Source organism: Lathyrus oleraceus, chromosome 5 (assembly GCF_024323335.1).
Source record: "Lathyrus oleraceus cultivar Zhongwan6 chromosome 5, CAAS_Psat_ZW6_1.0, whole genome shotgun sequence".
Classification (NCBI taxonomy): Eukaryota; Viridiplantae; Streptophyta; class Magnoliopsida; order Fabales; family Fabaceae; genus Lathyrus; species Lathyrus oleraceus.
The window spans coordinates 189,417,840-189,427,037 of NC_066583.1; the positions used below are offsets into that span (position 1 = coordinate 189,417,840).

At 43.7% G+C, this 9,198-nt stretch overlaps 1 non-coding gene across 1 annotated transcript; it reads right to left on the bottom strand.

The window, feature by feature from the left end:
* Positions 1-7,073: 7,073 nt before the first annotated feature.
* Positions 7,074-7,180, bottom strand: LOC127088615 (small nucleolar RNA R71). Its single transcript, XR_007790444.1, has one exon. It is a non-coding gene; the product is annotated as a small nucleolar RNA R71 (small nucleolar RNA).
* Positions 7,181-9,198: the final 2,018 nt, after the last annotated feature.

Consider the following 9,198-nt stretch of genomic DNA (forward strand, 5'->3'; position numbering starts at 1 on the left):
TGCGGCGAACCTGAGCTCCGTGTTCTCCTGCTGTAATCTCCCCACCTCTTTCTGGTGAATCTTCATCTGCCTGAAGTAGTGATCTCTCTCTGCTCTATAATGATCCCTCTCAGCTACACAGTGATCTCTTTCGGCGATGATCTTCATGCTCTCTGTTTCCTTAACCTTCAGCTTGGCTTCCCACTCAGCAATGAGAACTCTGACTCTGTCGTCTCTCTGATCCTTCACGAGAATCTGCCTCCTCTTCTCATCCTCAATGATCTGTGAAGCTCTAGCCAATCTCTCTTTGGTGATGTCGTGCTCTCTGGTAGATGATGCTAATGCCTGATTAACCTTCCCATAGTAGGCTGTATCCATCTCGAAGCGCTTTGCTTCCAGGGCATGTCGCTTGGCTTGATCTTCCATCTTCACTTTGATCTCTTGATTAGCTGTCTGAAACCGAGCAACACTCCTCTCCAATTCAGCTTTCTCTGCAAGTAACTGATCTCTGGCCCTCTTCATCTCAAGGAATTCTTCCATACTGACAGAAAAACTTGGACCCTCAATCAAAGGACACCCAAGATCACCTCCAGGAAATGGTAGAAGTGTAACCTCAATTCTCTTCCGCAACCAATCATCAAATAGAGGAAAATACCGACTGTTGACTTTACCATAAGGAACCTTGCCCTTCCTCTGAATATCACGCCACTCATCCAATACCTGCCTCAGCTTAGCCTGGTTACCCTCAATCGGGAAGTAAAAGGACTCCTGGATCTCTCGCCCGAGAGGAGGACTCTCTACAGCAAACCCCATCTGTCTCCTGAGGAGCACCGGGTTGTAATTGATGCAACCCTGAACTCCCACTAAAGGCACATTGGGTAGACTCCCGCAACTGTATATAAAATCCCGGCCTGCCAAACCATTATGAGTCCATGCAATATCATCAGCCCGCAAACCCATCAACCTGAAGGACCACTTGACAGAAGGATCAAGATGAGCAAAAGCACCTCTGGAAGGCAAATACCCCATAAACCACCTGAAGAGCAACTGAGCACAACACCTGACCAAACCCCCACGCCGCTTCTCATTCCTATTATGAACCGAGTAGTAAACATCCCCGATCAGAGTAGGAATAGGGTTTCTCTGCATGAACAACCTAATAGCATTATGGTCCACAAAATTCTTCTGGTTAGGAAACAAAACAATCCCATAAATGCTCACAGCAATCAATGCGCAAACCGTCTTCCAGTTACCCATATCAGCATGTTCCTTGGCATTAGCCTCCAAGAAACTCAAATGAAATCCAGGTAATTTTCCTTTCTCCTTCAAACCCTCCTTGACCATTTCCGGACTCAAATAAAGAGCACGGGAAATCCCAAGGACATCTGGCTCTGCCCTAGTGACATGGAAAGGAATCTGATCACGGATCTGTATACCCAAGATGCTAGCATAATCCTCCATCAGAGGTCCCAACAGATAATCTGGAAATACAAAGCATCTCAGCCCCGGGTCGTAGAACTGAAGAAGAGTATGAATGGCACTTCTGTCACTGTCAGTGAGTCTGAAAACCATCTTCAGGATACTACCATATGACTCTCTGAACATCCCCACATGGTCGGGTGTAATCAATGCTACGATATCCTTCAGCGCACCAATCTCAGGGTCAAAGAAACTGTAGACCACATCATGCTTCAAACCGGTTCTCATATCTGAGCAGAAAGTCTCTCAACCAGAATCTCAATCAAAAGTGTCCCTGCATATGGATAAACATGTGTTAGATGCAATTAATGCAAGATGTAATGATGCTGATGAATGAATGCAATGCGTTGCCATCCTCCAAGTCATCTGATCATCTGCACTGAAACCTGGTTTCTGAACTGATCATAACCATCTGAGGAATGTACGATCACAAATCTGACCCGCGGGTTCTGAAATAAACGGAAGAAAGATACATCATCATCATCATCAGACAATCTCTGAGCAGATACCCACAATGACCTCAGAATCGGCCCAGGGAATCCTGAAATAAACGGATCCCCACTGATAACATCGGCCCGGGGAATCCTGAAATAAACGGATCCCCACTGATAAATAACTCGGACAGCACTACGGCGTCACGACAATAAATGGCCATAAATCCGACTCATAAATAGGACCCACGGAACAAAAGTCACCATCTGAACATGCATCTGAAAGAATCACCCTCCCCTCACAGGTAAATTCTAAACAGGTCATCCTAAGGCGGATAATAGTCTCGACAATCGGGCAGAGATACTCAATGGGTTTGCCCTTTCGGGTGTGCCATTGTAGCTCTCCTGAGATCGTCTAAACCAAAAATCCGGGAAACGATCGGTCACCAGAGTCAACAGCTCAGATGAAGTAACTAAGCCAAAGTGGATACTCCACAGAGGAAAGCACTATCAAATGAACCTCGTCCGGCTTGTGGTACATCACGCCGCCAAGCACATGTTAACCTAACACGAAAGAGGCGACATGAGACCACACTAGTCCTAGGTGTATACTCGGGCCTGGGTTTTAGCCCCACTCAGAACACCCACCCCAAACAGAGGAACCACCTGCACAGAGGACGGCAACATGATAGTATGATGCATGCAAATATTTATGCAAATATACACACTGTTAGAATAATAAATGCAATAAATAAAGCAAAACAAGCAACCTAAACTATCCTAAAACGCTAGGAAGGACTCGCTTAGGGAAGGTGGACCAGCACAGGTCTACATCCGAATCCCCAGCAGAGTCGCCAGCTGTCGCATCCGCGAAAAAACAACCGGCGAGGCTCAAATAAAAACACAACACAGAGCCGCCACTGCGCGTTATTTATCCCAAGATAGGGAAAGGAAACGCTCAGAGAAACCTGGAAAGGAAATGGTCTTGCGACCAAAGAGAAAGGGTAAGGGAGTCGGTTACGCGAGGGGAAGGTATTAGCACCCCTCACGTCCGTCGTACTCGACGGGATCCACGTTCTAAAATAAAGAATAGGTTGCTAAACATCACACACACACAGGGAACGCAGGTGGGGTTAAGAGAAGGGAGCTCGATAGGGCGTCGCATCCTATGCCTACATATCTCGTATGGAACGAGAATCAGAGCCACTGTAGTTCGGCTTACGCACGCCAAACAACACAAAACGCACAAACAGATGGCAAACATGGAGCCTGACAACCACTCGATGGAATTACGTCAGCATCCGAACCAAAACACACTCAAAACGGCAAACGTGGAGCCCGACTGCCAATCACTGGACTTACGTCAGCATCCGAACCAAACACACAATCAGATAACAAGTAAACACACGCAAAAAAGAAAAAAAGTGCCCGGAGTGGTCTCGCACGACCACCTGCCTACATACCTCGTCTGGAACAAGGATCAGGGCGATGTAGTTCCCCCTCAAGGGAAAGAAAAACTAGCCAGAAACCGAGGGAAGACACACTACCAGGGAGCTGGACTCGAGCCTAGTGTTGTCATGCATCGTTACCCTACGTTCAGGTTTCTACCTACTTGCACAATTGCAAACTAATCCTATCCAGGAAAGAAGCAAGCATACAAGCATACAAGCAATTCAAGCATCTCAAACAAACATGCCAAACAAATATTCACAAAGCACACACTATAACCAAACCAATGGGCTCAATCAATAGGTGTAACTGCCGAAGCAATTCATTTGTACATGGGTGTTAGTCGTGACATTACCTTCGACATCTCATATCTGATACCATAATTTCAATTGGTATCAGAGCAGGCATCCTGCTCTGGTTCTGGGTGAGATCTAGGGATGTTACTTTCTAGTACTATGGATAGAGACGGAGGATCTGTTCACAGACCACCTATTCTGCATGGATCCAACTATGACTACTGGAAACCTCGAATGATAGCCTTTCTAAAATCTTTGGATAATAAGGCTTGGAAGGTTGTTTTAACAGGCTGGGAACATCCAATTATTACTAAGGATGGAGAGGCTACAACTGATAAGAAGGCTGAGGAATAATGGACCAAGGAGGAGGATGACTAGCCCTTGGGAACTCTAAAGCATTGAATTCTATTTTCAATGGAGTAGATAAGAACATCTTCAGATTGGTAAACAACTGTGAGGTGGCTAAAGATGCTTGGAACATTCTCAAAACCACTCATAAAGGCACCTCTAGAGTGAAGATGTCTAGACTGCAGTTGCTCACTATTAGCTGGGGATTTCGACAGATAGTTGAAGGCCTTTGGAAATATTAAGTTTTGAGAATAAGCAAGAAATGACTGTGGCGAAGCTGTTTAATTCTCTTTGTGGGTAAGCGATTATTTGCTGTCGAAGCCTGGAACTTAGAAGATTTTTGGGTTTTCATAAAGCTCTCTTCGACATAGGTGTTCACAGAGTTGAAACTTCAAGCGGAAGTATTTGAAATTTAAACAAAGTCGTTTTCGTCAGAACAATACGTGGAAACATATAAGATATGCAACGCTTGGGAACGGCGAACGTGGTAGTCATATATGTAAAGGCCGTTAGGGTCGAATTACTATAAATAGGGGTCTTAGTTTTAGATTCAAGAGGGGTTCAAACAGATATACAAAAATTCACAAAATACACTCGAAGTACCGGAGCGAGAGAAAAGAGTTTTTACGCTGAAAATGTATGTATGAAGAACACCATAAGTTTCGTTCATGTTATATTTTTCATACCAATTGTTTAAATTAAAGTATTTTACTGCCTTTTGCCCTTACTTTTCAGTAGTTTATCATCACTTTTATTTCTGCATTTATATTTCGCCAGAATCTTCATTTCCAATACTTTCTTAAAACATAAAACATTTACTTCGAGTCATTTATCTTTACCTTTCCTAAGTCTTTTCGTTATCTTCCAGAAACCTCTTAATACCAAGTTATCGTCATTTGCTTTGTTCATAAAGTCATAAGTTTCACTTAGAATTGTTGTCTAAACACTTTTCGTCATTCACAAATTAGAGACAAACCTAACCATGAGTCAAATCACCGTAATAATAATTCTTAAGACACATGTCCTAGGATCAATCTAGTCGATCCTGTGAGTTACCAAAAATATATAAATTTGGAAGACTAGCGGTTGTTTATCAGAAATCACTGGTAAACAAATTGGCACGCCCGATGGGACAATGTCAAAAGAATTGTTGATTACAATAGTTGTTTTACAATTTGCAAAATTGCCGTTATTCTTTTGGTTCAAAAATTAGTGTTGTATGATCCTTAGAACTGGTAGGATAGCCAACAATTCACAACCTATAACCAACAGAAAAAACGCAGAAAAGATGGTTAATACAACCAGTCAAGGGGAACAATTCTCCCCCCAGGGAACGGGAACAATCAGAGCGAATTCGATTAATGTACCCACTGAAATCCCTAATGTACAGGCCATACCAACGTCTGGATCCATGGCCTTGCATAATTCGACAGTAATACCTATCATATCAGGCGCGGCAGATACTCCTGCAGTTTCAACCCCTAGGCCACCAGGATTCAAAAACTTTAGGCTTGTGAGAGATTACCCTTATGGAATTCCATCTACCGCCATGGCAGGGCTACAAAACAATTCTTCCATATATACTCAACCACATAATACGGTTATTTCGCCAATCCAAAATTCTGGATCTAGCATGAACCATGTAGGTCGAAATAGCCAATCACAAGGAATCCCCACCCTACTACCTATCCTTACAACGAATAATCAGGCAACCTTTAGACAACAAATGGATGCCAGTAACCATGATATGGTAGGAATTCTGGCCAGAGAAATGAATACCATTTTCTCTCCTTTAATACAGAATGTGAATAGGACTAATACTGACAATGCCCAAACATACCAACAATTGTCAGCACAGATGGGATGCATAGCAGATTTTCAGGGCGAAGAACCAACGATAGACCAGGTTCGACCATAAAGGCAAGCCCCTAACGAAATAGTCACGGGGGAAAGATTGGAACAACAGCCAATTCGACGGGAAGTCCCTGAAGAACAACCTAGGAGAGTGATAATGGTTAATAGAGACCAGGACGCATACGAAGTAATTCATAGGGTCAGGCGGGAAAACATGATGGAAAATGACCTAACTAGTATGATAGAGAGAATCATGGCCCAGAATGGTCTAAACACAGGACTTCGACGACCAAATTATTCTTCTCCTCTACCAGAATATGTCCTGCAAACAGAATTACCAAGGGGTTGTAAAATCCCTAAGTTCACCAAATTCTCAGGAGATACTAGTGAATCCACTATAGAGCATATAGCCAGATACATGACTGAGGCAGGGGATTTGGCGAACGGTGAGAACTTGAGGATGAAATATTTCCCTAGTTCTTTAACAAAGAACGCCTTCACGTGGTTTACGACTTTGCCACCAAATTCCATAGATGCTTGGCCCCGGTTAGAAAGATTGTTTCATGAACAATTCTACATGGGCCAAACTAAGATAAGCCTTAAGGAATTAGCCAGCATCAAGAGAAAATTCACCGAACATATAGATGATTATCTGAATAGGTTCCGTTTGTTAAAGGCTAGATGCTTTACAATAGTGCCTGAACACGAGTTGGTCGAAATGGCCGCGGAAGGTCTGGACTATTCCATCAGGAAAAAGTTAGATACCCAACATCTAAGAGACATGGCCCAATTAGCAGATAGGGTTTGACAGGTCGAACGCTTAAAATCTGAAAAGGCCAGAGCAAATAAGAATTATAAGAAAGAGAGGGTTGCTTATGTTGAATTCGAAGACGAAGAGTCTGAAATTGCTGAAGACCTCTATGGTCTTGAGGAATTCGAAGTAGATTTGGCAAAATTAAAAGAAGCACCACCCTACGCCTGCAAATTACTTACACCGTCGAACGACAGAAATCCTACCGAGGATCCTAACCTTCATTTATCCGTATTTGTCCAATACGCTGATACTGTTAAAGCTAATGGTGTCACTCCAGAGGCAATTCGACTTCGTCTTTTTCCTTTCTCATTAAGAGATAGCGCTAGAAGATGGCTTCAATCTCTTCCTTCCAACTCAGTCACCACATGGAACGAGTTGAAGAAAGTTTTTCTTGCTCGATATTTTCCGCCAAGCAAAACAGATATGTTAAGAGCCCAGATAAATGGATTTAAACAGAAAGATAACGAGTCTCTTTTCGAAGCATGGGAAAGATACAAAGACATGATGAGACTTTGTCCACACCATGGTTTAGAGGACTGGTTAGTAATTCATACCTTCTATAATGGTCTCCTGTACAACACGAGGTTAACAATAGACGCCGCCGCAGGTGGTGCACTAATGAACAAACCTTATGCTGACGCTTACCAACTTATCGAAAGCATGGCTCAAAACCACTATCAGTGGGGCACCGAACGAACAATGGTGGAAAAACCTCAAACGAAAACTGGCATGTACGAGATAAGTAACCTTGATCATGTTAATGCAAAAGTGGATGCTCTGGTCCAGAAAATTGAAAGTTTAAATGTATCACCTCCAGCCACCGTAGTTGCCATAACTCAGAATTGCGAAGTCTGTGGAATCCAAGGTGTCGCATCCGCGAAAAAACAACAGGCGAGGCTCAAATAAAAACACAACACAGAGCCGCCACTGCGCGTTATTTATCCCAAGATAGGGAAAGGAAACGCTCAGAGAAACCTGGAAAGGAAATGGTCTTGCGACCAAAGAGAAAGGGTAAGGGAGTCGGTTACGCGAGGGGAAGGTATTAGCACCCCTCACGTCCGTCGTACTCGACGGGATCCACGTTCTAAAATAAAGAATAGGTTGCTAAACATCACACACACACAGGGAACGCAGGTGGGGTTAAGAGAAGGGAGCTCGATAGGGCGTCGCATCCTATGCCTACATATCTCGTCTGGAACGAGAATCAGAGCCACTGTAGTTCGGCTTACGCACGCCAAACAACACAAAACGCACAAACAGATGGCAAACATGGAGCCTGACAACCACTCGATGGAATTACGTCAGCATCCGAACCAAAACACACTCAAAACGGCAAACGTGGAGCCCGACTGCCAATCACTGGACTTACGTCAGCATCCGAACCAAACACACAATCAGATAACAAGTAAACACACGCAAAAAAGAAAAAAAGTGCCCGGAGTGGTCTCGCACGACCACCTGCCTACATACCTCGTCTGGAACAAGGATCAGGGCGATGTAGTTCCCCCTCAAGGGAAAGAAAAACTAGCCAGAAACCGAGGGAAGACACACTACCAGGGAGCTGGACTCGAGCCTAGTGTTGTCATGCATCGTTACCCTACGTTCAGGTTTCTACCTACTTGCACAATTGCAAACTAATCCTATCCAGGAAAGAAGCAAGCATACAAGCATACAAGCAATTCAAGCATCTCAAACAAACATGCCAAACAAATATTCACAAAGCACACACTATAACCAAACCAATGGGCTCAATCAATAGGTGTAACTGCCGAAGCAATTCATCTGTACATGGGTGTTAGTCGCTCTTAACCTTGCCATTACGAGGCTAAGGTGAAGCAGATGAAAAGGTGAAGTGAGGATGAGACCTCACAGCTCTTATCCCTGACCAGGGAGAGCTTCTGACAAAGGAGCGTGGGTCCAGAATGGAGAGACCCTTCTACGCTCAAAGACTCTGACTCGATTGTGCAACAGCACGAGATCTTGGGTTTGTGTCCCAATGCATCAACACACAGCCGTGCGAGCAGAGGGACGACTCACAGAATAGTGGGGGATAGATTGCATATCCCTACCTTCCACCAATTGCCTTGATTAAGGACTTTACCTGCTTAGGCACAATATTAAACAATCACAAACATCGCCTCTTAAGGAGGACTTCAGACATTTTGCCCGGCCAAATAACAAACCGGGTCTCCAGACTACATGAAGAATAGAAGTCCTACCTCAAGTGGTTTAAAAACCAAGCAGCAGCAAGCAAGTTCTTAAAGAACTGTAAGCAACTAAAGGTACCTGAAAACAATCAAGTATTATCAGTGCTCAGACAGACAATCATAAACAGCAAATGTTAACCAGTCAGACTATACAGATAACACACAATCAAGCTATAAGCTCAAGCTCAAGCTTCACAACCTACAAAACAAATTCATGTTAGTTCTCAACATCAAACAATGTCAATTAATCCACTTGGTTCAATCTCCCTAAGCATGGTGCTTTTCATCCTGAAAAATCAAGCAAATGTGAGAGACAAGACCACTAGGCCAAGCCTAGGGTC